This window comes from Paroedura picta, chromosome 7, assembly GCF_049243985.1.
Source record: "Paroedura picta isolate Pp20150507F chromosome 7, Ppicta_v3.0, whole genome shotgun sequence".
Lineage (NCBI taxonomy): Eukaryota > Metazoa > Chordata > Lepidosauria > Squamata > Gekkonidae > Paroedura > Paroedura picta.
Genome location: NC_135375.1, coordinates 70688408 through 70702096, shown reverse-complemented (window position 1 = coordinate 70702096; position 13689 = coordinate 70688408). Strand labels below are relative to the sequence as shown.

The 13689-nt window shown below is 41.4% G+C and overlaps 1 protein-coding gene across 1 annotated transcript in view; it reads right to left on the bottom strand.

Annotated features, from left to right (window-relative positions):
* The window catches only part of CEMIP2 (cell migration inducing hyaluronidase 2), a 73389-nt gene extending 68287 nt beyond the window's left edge, over positions 1-5102 (bottom strand). Inside the window, exon 1 of the mRNA XM_077344809.1 lies at positions 4949-5102. The gene's annotated coding sequence lies outside the window, so the exon portion shown is untranslated. The remainder of the gene's footprint in view (positions 1-4948) is intronic.
* Positions 5103-13689: the final 8587 nt, after the last annotated feature.

The window sequence follows — 13689 nt, the reverse complement described above, 5'->3', positions numbered from 1 at the left end:
AACTGCATGGGGCTTTCTTCTGAGTTAATGTTACAGTACTGGCCTGTTACTTTGGTTCTTTTCCTTTCTCCCATTTACACTCCATGAAATAATGCTCTTGAGCAGCAGAAATAGCTATAACTTAAAGGACAAAAAGACTGACACAAATTAGTTGCAGACAAAGTAATTTGGAGGTTTTTATCCCAAAGTGAAAGTTCAAAGCAGTTGAAGGTTCAGAAAGACAAAGCTAAAAAGGGGGTTATAAAAAGAGTTCTGAGATCCTCATAAAGTGGACACTTGAGAAGACTGTGAAATGAGATATGAGTCAATCAGAATATTCATAGGTCTACCCTAGTGAACCTGAGAAGGATTAGTATTTAACCTAACCAGACAAAATGCACTTGCATATGAAAGTATGGTCAAATAATATGTATATGATGGGAAATTTGTGGAGAGAAAATACCAATGTATTGAGAAAAGTAAACATGGCTTGAATCTGGTACATGCTCTGAGTGCAGGACTTAGGGGTGATAGTGCAATCAGAAAATCCATGGTCTGCTCTATAAGAACCAACTCTTCTTCTTCTGAAAACCCTAGAAGGTTGCACAGTGTTTGGCTATTATGTGGGCTCTAGGCCTTAGATGTAAGGACAAAGGTTTATCCTAGACACAGAGCATCCTCCATTGTACTGGCAGAAGTGGCAACTTGTTTGGGTGGAGTTTTCTTTTACAGGATTTTGATTTTGACATAATTCATCTCCATGGGCATAAAAATTAGTAGCTGATACTTTATCCAGGAGGATGTAAACTCAAAGTTTTTGTATTAAAAGAATGGTTTCTAAATAATATTATACCATTAACTATTATAAAAAGTTGGTTTTTATACCTTGCTTTTCACTACCTGGAAGAGTCTCAAAGTGGTTTACAATTGCCTACCTTTCCTCTTCCCACATCAAACATTCTATGTGGTAGGTGGGGCTGAAAGAGCTCTTTCAGAACTGCTCTGTGATAACAGGTCTAACAGGGCTGTGACTAGCCCAGGATCACCCAGCTGGTTGCATGTGGAGTGGGAAATCAAACTGAGTTCTCCAGATTAGAGGCCACTGCTCTTCTACCACCACTCTCATCTTCATCAGTTTCTGTAAACCAAAGCTTATATTGTTTATTAATATTACTGTGATGTAATAATGAGTAAGCATGCCTCATTGACTAGGCAGAGCCCCCAAAAAGGTCTCACCTGTGTCAGTGAGTTTCTGAAAGGGGATCATGTGACAGACATTAGGTTGTCCTGCCCTAGAAGGGAAAAACAGCCACTCAGCTGAGCCTATGGGAGGTCTGCTCAGGCATCCACTCACCTTTCCGAAGGGGGATGGACTGTTGGAGGGAAGCACAGCAGGCGTTTAGTTCAGGTCTGCCTCAAGGAGCATTGCAGAGGGAGTTCAGGGAGAGGGCAGCGAGAGCTCAGGCCTGGCTCAGCAAAAGAGCAAAGTAAAGTGCAGACCTGCTCTACCTGGTAGTGTGGCAGAGTGGTTTGCCTCCTCAATCTCTGGTAATGAACAGACCTTGCACCATTTAGCCTGACTGTTGGGAAAGGACAGGCTGATGTGGATGCAAAAGGCTAGTCAGTAAATGCCTGTTCGTGCCTGAAAGCACTGAAGGAAATTTAAACCACACTCAGAAGCTGTAACTAGCTTAGGTTTATGTGCCTCGGCCAAGTTTCTCCTCTGACTATTTAGAGACCTGTGCTGCTGATGTGTTCTTCAAAACCAACCTGTAAATAAATACAGCCAAATCCTCTGTTTATATTTACTTGACAGCTGTGAACCAATTCCTATACACTTGCTACTTTAATAACACCTGGTAACTGCCGGGAAGGTTTATAGTTTAAACAAAATCGAGTTCCCTAAGATTGTAGGGTGCTGTGTGAGTTCACTCGGTAGAAAAGGTCTGCCACAAAAAAAGGGAACAACCACCTAGCCAGCCAGATCAGCCAAATCAACCCTAGTGATCAATGAGGTGAAAGATGCTGCAGCCAGATCACCCTCACATCTGTAATGAATGTACTTGAAAGCTCACACTTCACTATAAATCAGGCAAGTCATTCTTTCTCAGCCTGAAGTCTCCACCTAAAATATAAGGATATTGATGTTAAAGGATTACTGTGACCTACCCCACCTCCAAAAACAGAACAAAACCTTGAGTCTCTTAGCTCTAAAGAACAATAAATGTTGTGAGTCAAAGCTCATTTTATCAGATACCACCATAGGAATGGAAATCTATCTATTAGAAGGTGAGAGGGACCAGCTGGAGTAAGGATGCAGAAGTTCAATGCAAAACATAATCAGCTTGGTTAGAACAACATAAGCACAGAGGTTGGAAATAATTTGTAATGAGATAAAATACTATTTCTCTTATCAGCCATTGGGGGTGGGGGTCCATTGTCCTGAATTTGTGAATGAATTCTGATTCAGCAAGCTCACTTTGTAGTCTCTCTTTGAAGCTTCTGTGTAGGAGAACTGATACTCTTAGATAATCAAATATGGACAGCCCTTTGAACATGGAAAACATAGAAGTACCAAGTGTTGTTATAATGCGACAATGTGTTGATTTGTTTGTTTCATGTATTCATAGTATGGAAGGTCATCAGCGTATAAGAGTATATGAAACTGATGACATTCTATATTAGCAATGCATGGAAGGCACCAATCAACCCAGTGGCTGACAGACCCTAGAAGTTATCCAATCCAGTATACACACTCGCCAAACCAAACACAACTAGTGAGGTAATTATCACAGTTCAAGAGGTCCACTGAATCTCTAATTGCCATGCTAAAAATGGAAGTGTACAGCCTCCATTTTGTGGATCTACAAAATGGCTTCTTCCTGTTGAATGTGTGCATCCTGAAACAAAACCATATCCAGCTTACAGGAAGGAGATGAGGTATTCTGTAATTTCTAGCAGTCTGAGCATTTGCTTGTCTGTTTGTTTATATGCCACTCTCCCTTATGGCTCAGGGCTGTTTACATGGAATACAGAGGTAAACACAGTTCAACAACTTCAAACAACACAATAGTAACAGTAGTCTCAGCAATCAGTAATAACAATTTCAGCACTTCAGTACAACTATTTCAATATCAGTGGGGCCATTGTCAACTATGGTCCAGTAGGGTGGTCTGTTTGGGAGCAGTTCATGGGGAGGGGCTTCCAGTCATGTATGAAGTCAGTATTAAGAACAACAGAGTAGTAGTTCATGGAGAGTAAGCTTGGGTCTCTGGCAGCTTCTCTGACTTCACTTCAGTCACTTCACTGACTTTTGAATGTAGTTGAGAGCAAGCGAAGCTGCAAGGTGTGAGACAACATGGCATGGAGGCACTTTCTCCTCTCTGCCTGACATTTGGGAGACAGCATGTTTTGACTGAGAATTTCAGGAAAAAACACCATTGTGGGCATGATTCATTTGGTGCTGGCTTTTTATAAAAATGAGAAATGTGCATATTAGCTGTTTTAGTCACATGTCATGGATTGGTTAGGGTATGGGAGTATTAGCCAAAGACTTGCCATCTGGATTAGGACCCCTGATTTTTCCTCAGTCTCTGTTAAAGTGGGATGTTTATAAGGAAACTACTTGGATGAGAAGAGATGCATAAGGAACAACTGGAGTGGGAGCAGTTACCACTTTTTGTGGGAGACTACCTGAACTATAAAGGAGCCACTGAAAAAGTAAAGCAGTCTATATTGGCACACTGGCAAGGAGATTTCATCGTTGTGATCACAACATTCAGCATTCGTATTGACAAGCACAGTCAGCCCCCAAACAATCATGCTTCCTGCTAAGCAAACGGAGCCAGGTGGAGAGAGTCAGGAGTGCCAACCCAATCACAATACTCAACCAACTCAATAACAAGTTGCATAAGTGCACATCTGTGGAGGACACAATTTCCAGTAAGGATGAAGCTATATATGCAAGAGACACAACAACTGAAAGCTCATGATGACCATTACCAAGAGCTGCCTGGTAAATGATCTCTAAGGATCTTAAGTCTCTTCATGTGTGCAGAAAGCGGCATCAAGTTGCAGGTGACTTATGGTGGCCCAATAGTGTTTTCAGTGCAAGAGAGTAACTGAGGTACTTTGCTGTTGCCTAACTCTATTTAACAACTCTGAATTTCCTTAGTACACTAACCAGCCTACTAATGAAGTAATAACTAGGGCTAACTCTGCTCAATTTCTGTGATCTGATAAGTTTAGGCAAGCCTGGACCATCCAAGTCAGAGAAATCTCTTAGTAGCAAAGTGCAAAATGGGTCTCTCTGGAGAACTGAAACAAGAGCAGAGAATTATCTCCTGAATCAACCCTGCACCCTCCCCCCAACATATCTCCCCCACCCCCCAAAAAAAGATTAATCAGGCAGTGAGCTCATTCTAACATGAATATAAAAAGCTGCACTGATTCTACCAGTTATAAGATAATGAACAGTACTTGTAAAACAGCTACAGTTAATTAAAATGTGGAGGAGAGTTTTGGTTTAACATTTTTGCATAATAAATATTTAAAGATGTAAATCCAGTATAAAATGACTTCAGCAAATGATTGAAAAGATGCCATTCTTTATTCCAGTTCTTGACAGGTCAGTTACCAAATGTGGTGGGTAGACAGAATCTGGATTTAATCTGCATCCATAAACAATGTTATTTGTTACATTGCAAATGTAGCACATTTCAATAATCTTGAAACAGCCAGGTGTTTGCATACGAAAGTGAAGTACTAGAGAAAGACAGTCATTCAATGTTGAATGCAATGTAACAGAAAAGTAAGATGAAATCACTTCTAGTTTAAAAGCAAACATTCAATAAGTACATTACTTCAATTATAATATTCCTGAACGTTCTTGGAAGATAGTTGCCAAAATATTTCTCAACCAGAAGATCTCACCTGACTAGAATATGAATTAAAATAGTTTTATACCTACCTGCTTTGTCATGAGTATTCAAAGATGTTAATGAAAAGGCTAAGAACAGAACCTGCTTTCTCCTTGTTGACAATACGGAAGGTTAGCAACCGGGCTGATCATTGTCGCTGCTTTCGGGGAAGAATGAATATAAAGGCTGAGTGCTGCCACAGGAAGAGCACTATCTGTCACATACCCCATTCAGGATGTCACACTGGATTCTGTTTATCTGACTTAGAAAAACAGGAATTGTCTCATGTGACATACTGTTGTGAGCCAAATATTACCCGGAAAGCCTGGCAGTTTGAAATGAGAAACCTTCCTGCTGATGAGAATGGGGATACGAAATCCACTTTGCTTGTGGCATTTATAGATGGATAAACGAACAGCAAGATTTGAGTTTTTATTTAAAGTGTTTAGGAGGAAGCAAAATGCCATGTACACAAATATCTTGCTCAGATCGCATGCAATGCCAGAAACTGTTTTCGCTGGTATTTAGTGGGAAGTGAAAAACCCATATCCCACAATTTGTGGGTGGAAGATGGTAGAAAGGGCTGTCACAGACCAATTATCAGCATTCCTGGAAGAAGCCTCAGTCCTAGACCCAGCCCAGTCAGGCTTCCAACCTGGCCATGGGTTAGAAACAGCCCTAGTCACCCTGATGGATAACCTCAGCTGCCAGCTGGACCAAGGTAGGTCAGCGCTGCTATTAGACCTCTCAGCAGCATTTGACACAGTCAGGGGTAGTCAACCTGTGGTCCTCCAGATGTTCATGGTTTGCTGGCAGGGGCTCATGGGAATTGTAGTCCATGAACATCCGGAGGACCACAGGTTGACTACCCCTGCAGTCAATCATGAGCTTTTAGCTCACCGCCTTGTCAACGCCAGGATATGGGGGACAGCCCTTTCTCCAGGATCATGGACAGAGGGTAGCAATAGGAGAGAGGCATCATTTGATCAGATCATGGTTTATAAATTGCAGTTTATTATGATGTCTGAATGTAGATTTGATATGCACAGAATTCTGGGAGGCCTTTTTGGCACATGAAAATCCATTGCCTAGATAGTATTACAATCACTTGGACTGCTATATGGACAGTCTATTTGTCTGTACTTTAATCAATTAAGACAATCAGGTGATGGCAAAGGCAACAACACTTGAATGTACACTGAAGCAAATCCAACAATTTCTACTATGAGAGAACCTCAAAGGTCTTTTAAATTGACACTGACTTTTTTCATAAGAATTTAGATCTTCCAGAGGTTAAAAAAGACAAATTCTTCAAGAAGATGGAAAAGGTCAGTTAAGGTTACAATATGAAAAGTATTATTGAATACTGGATAGCTTTTATTGATTGCAAACAAATTTAAAATTAATCGTAACGATACCAACTGGAAAGTTAGAATTTCCATGATGCAAAGTTATTCATGGATTTCTAATGAACGCAACGATATGCTACTTCTCCAGGGAACCTGTCAGAGGTAGCTTACAAATAAACCATAATAAAAACATAAAATATTTGAAGTTATGAATTAAACTCTGGTATTAAAAGATAAGTCAGAAAATAAAAACATGAAATAACTTAAATTGAGTTTAACAATTAACAGGCTGAAAGCACTATAAATATGGCGTTGAAAAAAACCCAACCCCTTAATGTTTAATAATAAATGATGTGACGTGTTTTTAGTTCTAGCAGTAGTAGAAGCCAGAAGGAAAATATAACACATATATTTGAAATGAATATCTTGTTTTATTGTGGTTCTCCACCCAGATGGAGACAGTCTTGAGCCTTCAGAAAGTAAGTCTCTGATGGACAATATATTCCTGTAACACTGAATTAATGGTTTGGTACCTACAAATTTCAGGTGAAATTTGTCAGGTGAAATGACTTTCCTCTGGCAAAGGTGGGCAAGGAAGATTTTGCTCTGGAGGAAGGCTTAGCTCACCAGACTCCTCCAACCCATTTGTATTTCTATTTGTTTATATTGCTTGTCAACATAGAAGTCACAGAATAGAATAGACTAGTGGAGCCTCACAAATTACCTTAATTAGTAACAGCAATGATCAAGCAAGAAGCATAATATAGTGCTTCTTCTGTGTGGTATTTCCTGTTGTGGTATTTTTCACCTCTAGCGCTCTGCCTCCTTACTATTCCTGCTAGTCTGCCTGGAATAGCAGTGATAGGAATGTCAATCATCCTCCCCAATATGTGGGTTGAATGTGACTAAGCACTCTGATTCAGAATGCTGGTCACCCGTCTGAGCAGAAACTCCATTGTGACACATATATTAGCATTTCATAAATGTAAGAGCAGCAACTGCTATCTAGGAAATTATGTACAAACTCTTTGTTGGCTCTAGAAGACCAAGAAATAGTTTCTGCATGCCACCCAACCCTTGCTGGATTGTCATGGCTAGCCAAGTTAACTGCTTCATTTGAACACCATCAGTAAAGGCTGTGGTTCACAATACTGGCAAGATTTGACAGGAAAATTATTTTTGGATCAGTTTATTGTAACTTAATTGGTTTTTATTTTTTACCTTTTCTAACTTCCCGCTTAAACAGTAGCCATAATCGCATCTGGCTTTTGTCCACATAAATACTGTGGGCCATTCCGCACAACTTAAATGTAGCCAATGTCTTACCTTTTGTAAACATTATTAATTCCGCATGATGTCAAAAACAAACCACAAAATTTCCGCCAAACTCTAGCAACAATCGGAATTTTATAGTGCTTAGGGAGAAATCCAGAAAAGTGGATTCCCCCTGAAAAAACTGCTACACTTCTGAGAACAAGCCGCAACACATCAGCTAAAGACATGTGCATTCTCAAAATAGCGGTAGAAAAAATGTCCCTCCCTAGCTCTCACCCCAAGCTTCCGGAGACGTGATCACCATTTTTTCCCCCTTAAACCGGCGAAAGCAACAAATAAGCGAGGCTTCTTTGGCTGAAGTCCCTCCACAGAAGTGCTTAACAGTAAAACACAGCTCCTTTCTGCAATTGTCTTTAAAGTTTCCAAGCACAATACAGCCCCCTGTTCGACACTGCCCGTAATTTCGGCCAGAAATTGCACCCATTGGGGGGAATTTTTTTTTTTTTACTTGAAGAGCATGTAAACGATTAAGTGCCAGATCCTACGCCAGTGAAAAAGGTCTTTATTAGACATTGAATGAACAAATATTCATTGCTACTGGTGTTTTGGGTTTTTTTAAAAAAACAGTTTTTAAAGGGGAAGGGGCTTTTTGGGAGCACAAACACAACAGTTCATTGGCTGTTCTGTTTGATCAACGGCCAGGGGCGGGAAGAAGTGTGGAAAAATATCGCCTTCTTTGTTGCGATTCCAGCGAGACCGGAAACCTGTGGGGAATGAATACTGGGACTTCAGTATTCCGCTAGAATTGAAGGTGTGCGGAATGATGAAATTCCACTATTAAATATAGCTTTTCTGCATACTGCAAACATTTAGCAACATTGGTCATTGTGCAGAATGGCCCTGTGATCTCCCAGCATAGCCTGATCAAAAGATTCCTCCTCCTTCCCTTTTCTGACTATAGAAATGCTTGCATGATGTAGCCCAACAATTTGAAATCAGTAGCAAGTAGCAGATAGCATATGGTATTTTGGAATGAATATTGTTTTAGTGGGTTTAAACAGTTTTATAAGTGTTTTAACAGTCCTTACCCCTCCCCCCCCAGAAATTAACTGTAAATCTTTATCTGATTTTTTGAATTCAGTTATTTTTGCATTATGTGAAAAGCTCTGTGGTTGCCTATTAACAAAACTTGCCTGCACAGTCAAGTATTCTTAGCAATCTCTGCAATACAAGTGGTTGTCAGCAGAGGGCAAATATTCATTCTAATAGACTTTTTAGTGCCGCAAAGTCTTCCTTCTCATTGAGGTGAAAAGCCTATCGCTAGGACAAACCATTTCAGAGTGCAAGTGTGGGATCTCCTTCTTTAAAAGACACAGGGAAATGCAAGTGTTGGAGGAAAAGGCCCTGAGCTAGCCTTATCTTAGACTTTCTAATCTTCGGTGGAGATTTTTGAAAATGAAGAAATATTCAGCCATACAGCTGTAAATCTGAATTTATATAACTTAGAAGCAAGTTTACTACCCAGCAAGGCCTAATAATGTAACTAGAAGCAGGGACTTTGAGAAATAATGTAATTCTGTGTTTAGGTGTACTTTGTTTAAAAAGAGACTAAAAAAATTCTCAACTTTGACTTAGATACAAAATAAAAAGTCAGCACAATCAACCAATATTGGATTTAGTCAATCATAAAATGAATATTAAATATTAAAGGACACTAGAGGAATTTATGAGCATTCCATTCTCATCAAGAATCTGATGAATTCATCCCCATCTCATTTGTTATAAACTCTTACTGTAGATACAAATGCATGTTTGGTTTTTTCCTTCTTTTTTTTTTAAGTTTCTGCAGCCCTAGTCTGCAGAGGCAGATAGTTTGTGGTACACCAAGAATCCTAAACACAGTTTCTCTCAATGCATTAATATCCGTATCAGAAGTGTAGCCTTGCACTTCAGTATACTCACTGCAAGCTCAGTGAACTTCTCACCCCATAGAAACAGCTAGAAGTGGGTTGAGTTCAAGTGCTCTCAATTATATCTTACTAGGGGCAAAGCCCATGTAAACAGGAATACAACATGAGCATGGGGGTGGGAAAAGTAAGTGGAGAGGTGTCCAGTCTGGAAGGACAGGTGGCTGCAGGGGTGTATTGTGTGGGTTGTGGTGATGTGGCCAGGATTCAGGGTGTGTGAGTGGAGAGACGTGTGGCAAGGCTTAGTAGAATGTAGAAGAGCAGTGGTCCCCAACCTTTTTATCACCGGGGACCACTCAACGCTTGACAATTTTACTGAGGCCCGGGGGGGGGGGGTAGTTTACTCCTCTACTCTCAACCACTGCCCTAACACTCTCTGATCGCTATGGTAATGTTTTAACATCCCTCATAAGGAACATTTTATTTTCATGGAAATTTTAACTCATGACAATGGCAAATCAATGGGAACCCTGAGCTTGTTTCTCTGTAATGAGATAGTCCCATCTGGGATTGATGGGAGACAATGACACCCAAAGTGTGTTGTAAAGGGCCGGGGGGGAGAAGGCGTCCTTCGCGGCCCACCTCCAATTAGTTGACAGACCACATGTGGTCCGCGGCCCACAGGCTGGGGATCGCTATGGAAGAGGACCTGTGGGAAGCATGGCATGGCTGTTATGTGTGTTGATGAGAGGAGGATCTCATGGTAGACAACATTGTTTGTCATAAGGCAGGCAGATTGAGGGAGGAGCATTCCCTGCTTTGGTCCAGGGGCAACATGGACCCTGAGGTCTGTGCAATGTCTGACTCGTGACATGGTGACTGAAGATGGCCGGTCTGGATCTCTCAGTGATCTCTGAGACATTGTACCATTTTGAAATACCACCTCCAAATCTCAAGGAATATTTCAAAGCCAATAGCAACTTCCAAGTGGGGCCTGGAGAGCTCCTGGAATTACAGCTCATCTCCAAAGATCAGCTCCCCAGGCAGAAAAGGCTACTTTGGAGATTGGACAGGGCTGTTGGGCAGAAGAAACAGTTAAAGCCTCCCACGCAGGTTGTTGTGGACTTGAAACACTTAAAGCCTACTGCACAAGGTTGTTGTGCAGATGAAACAGGAGACAAAAGAACCTCCATAACATTTTCATCTACACAACAACCCTGTTTGGTAGGCCTAAAATCTAGAGTCACAGACAAGAAATACACATGCCTTCGCTGCGACTTCCCTCCAGCAGCAAGGCCACCCACAGCAGTATTTTAAGTGAAAAGGGGCTTTTCTGTGGCCTCCCTGTCAGCCAACTGTTCTCCCTCAAAATAAAAGCACAAAGACTCCCTTGTTGCTCTCAGAAACACCTCCCACGCCTCAGTCCGGGGTTGCTAGAGGCTTCCTTCACAGTAGACCAGAAGGGGAGGAGAGGAGGAGCTGCCAGGGGCAGCTAACTCACCAGGCAATGGACTCCCAACAAACTGAAAGAACTGTGGGGTGAAAGAACTGTGAGGAGTCTGTCAGGGGCAAGACACACATGCCAATTTGGGACAGAGCCAGGAGCCATATAGGCCACCTGATTGGGCTAGTAAATAGTGAGACCCACCACCTCCCACCACCCCTTTACCATTTCATTTATATGGTACAAGATACCTGTGACAGAGCTCCAATTACTTATGTGTCATATGTTCATTAGGTAGCTTATGCAGAAGATAGGGATTGCTGATGGATGAATCACCATTTGTTGAGAAAAGAGGCGATGCAGAGAGACTGAGGTTTTTTTGGGGGGGGGGAATTACCTTTGCTTTATGGAACATGGCTATGGGAGAAGTAAACCATATGAAAAGGCCTTTGCTCTTCTGGATGTGCAAGCAGATCAAGATAGGAACAGCTTAACTTTTGTTGAAGGCTCCATCTTGAACACTAGTATCATCTCACTATAACTAATCTGATTTGGATCTCCTTTAGAAAAAAGTACAAAGGATAAGGTTGCTTTGTGTGCACACAAACATATACATGTGGGGATAGGGATGTTCGGGATGAGGGTGACAGTGTTGAAAAGAGCCAACCAGCTATTTATTCCAGTTGCTGTCTCCATGAAGTCAATATTCTCTTGATTTCCACACACACACAAATCCAGAAATGGCAAAGCCATTCAGGATTTTATTGTGTCCATTACAATGAGTCTTCCAGTCTCACTTCCACCCTCAGCCCCAGTGCAGGCCAGGGTCTTGGCTGGCTGCCACCACGCAGGTTCAAGGTTGTGACTGAGGAAATCTTAGAGCACAGATGCCACTGGCAGCTCCTTCAATCAGGGGAAAGGATGAAAAAGGTCCAATTTACAGTTAACAGTATTTGATTAAATAAGATTTGGGCGGGTAACAGTGTTGTCTGAAGCAGCAGAACAAAGTTTGAGTCCAGTAGCACCTTTAAGACCAATGTTTTATTTTAGGTATAAGCTTTCATGTGCATACACTCTTCTTCAGATACAGAAGGCACCAACCATTAAATACAGGTAGAGGGTGGGGAGGGTGTTGCTAGGAAGGGCTAATTAGAGTCAAGATGTATAAGTTACTGAGCAGTAAATATAGCTAAGATTGGATTAAGGCAAAATCTGTGATTAAATTAAGAGACAGTGTGATAGTGTCAGGCTGGGTCATTCACACACCCTCGTCTTAACTTATCTCATAGGGTGGTAGTAAAGATAAAATGGGAAAGAGGAAAACAACGTAAGTCACGTTGGGTCCCAGTTCGGGAGAAATGCATGGTAGTAAGTAAAAATAAATATTAAATAAGATAAGAGTTACAAATATGAAAAATTATCTCGGGATAAATTATAAACACAGAAAGCAAAACTCTCACAATGCAAAACAATTCACCTAACATAACGTAAAAAAACATCATCTGAATTCCTATTTTCCATACCTGATTCCATGGCTGGTGTTCAGAAGTTCAGAATTGTTGAGTTCTCCAGACTACAAAAGTGAACTCCATCTCTGCTAAGCACCATCCCCTCCCTAAATTCTCCCCTCCTCAGTCACCATCTCCAAATACCCAGGAATTTCCCAGCTGGGTGCAGAGAACCCTATCTGATCATCTATAGATTAAGAATATAACAGAAACCAAATTGGATCAGGCCAATGTTCCATCAAGTTCAACACTCTATCACACATTGGCCAAAACCCAGATGTTGCCAGGAGCTCCAGAAGAGGGCCCCAAATTCCAGAAGCCCTCCCATTGTTGCCCCCCCAAACACCAAGAATTGAGCATCACTGTCCCAGATGCAGTGTCCCATCTATACCTTGTGACTAATAGCCACTGATGCACTTCTGCTCCATATGTTTATACAATCTCCTTTTGAAACTATTTTGGAGCCACCACTACTTCCTGCAGCAGGGAATTCCAGATGTTAATTACTCTTTGGGTAAAGAAGTATTTCCTTTTATCTGTTCTAAGCCTACTGTTTATTCATTCCATTGAGTACCCATGAGTTCTTGAAATATTTGAAGTGGACACTAGAAACAAAACCTTATGTCATACTATAAGTTAGTTACTTTATAAAGTACTATTTGCTGTGGTGCTGTGAAAGGTAAAGGTATCCCCTGTGCAAGCACCGAGTCATGTCTGACCCTTGGGGTGATGCCCTCTAGCGTTTTCTTAGCAGGCTCAATACAGGGTGGTTTGCCATTCCCTTCCCCAGTCATTACCGTTTACCCCCCAGCAAGCTGGGTACTCATTTTACCGACCTCGGAAGGATGGAAGGCTGAGTCAACCTTGAGCCGGCTGCTGGGATTGAACTCCCAGCCTCATGGGCAAAGCTTTCAAACGGCTGCCTTACCACTCTGCGCCACAAGAGGCTCTTGTCGTGGTGCTGTAACAGATGTACTATTTATTTCAACGAGTTTAGACTGGAACAATGCTTCATAGATTTGAACTCTTATCTGTAGGCCAATTCACATGACACAAGATCTCTGTGGCCACAAGAACTTGGTATTCCACATGCACAAGGGCTGCATTCTGAATCATTTTTGAAAAATGACAGAGTACAGATTCAGTTTGTAAAAAAAAAAGCCAGTTGATGCTGAAATCTCTTCTCCACATATACTAGAATCACCATCAAAATGGCTGGGAGGTACAGAACTCAAGATCCTGTGTGAGAACAAGGACTTCATGAATAGGTTCGACAAATATCCATTACTGAAAACAATCTAGGTGTTA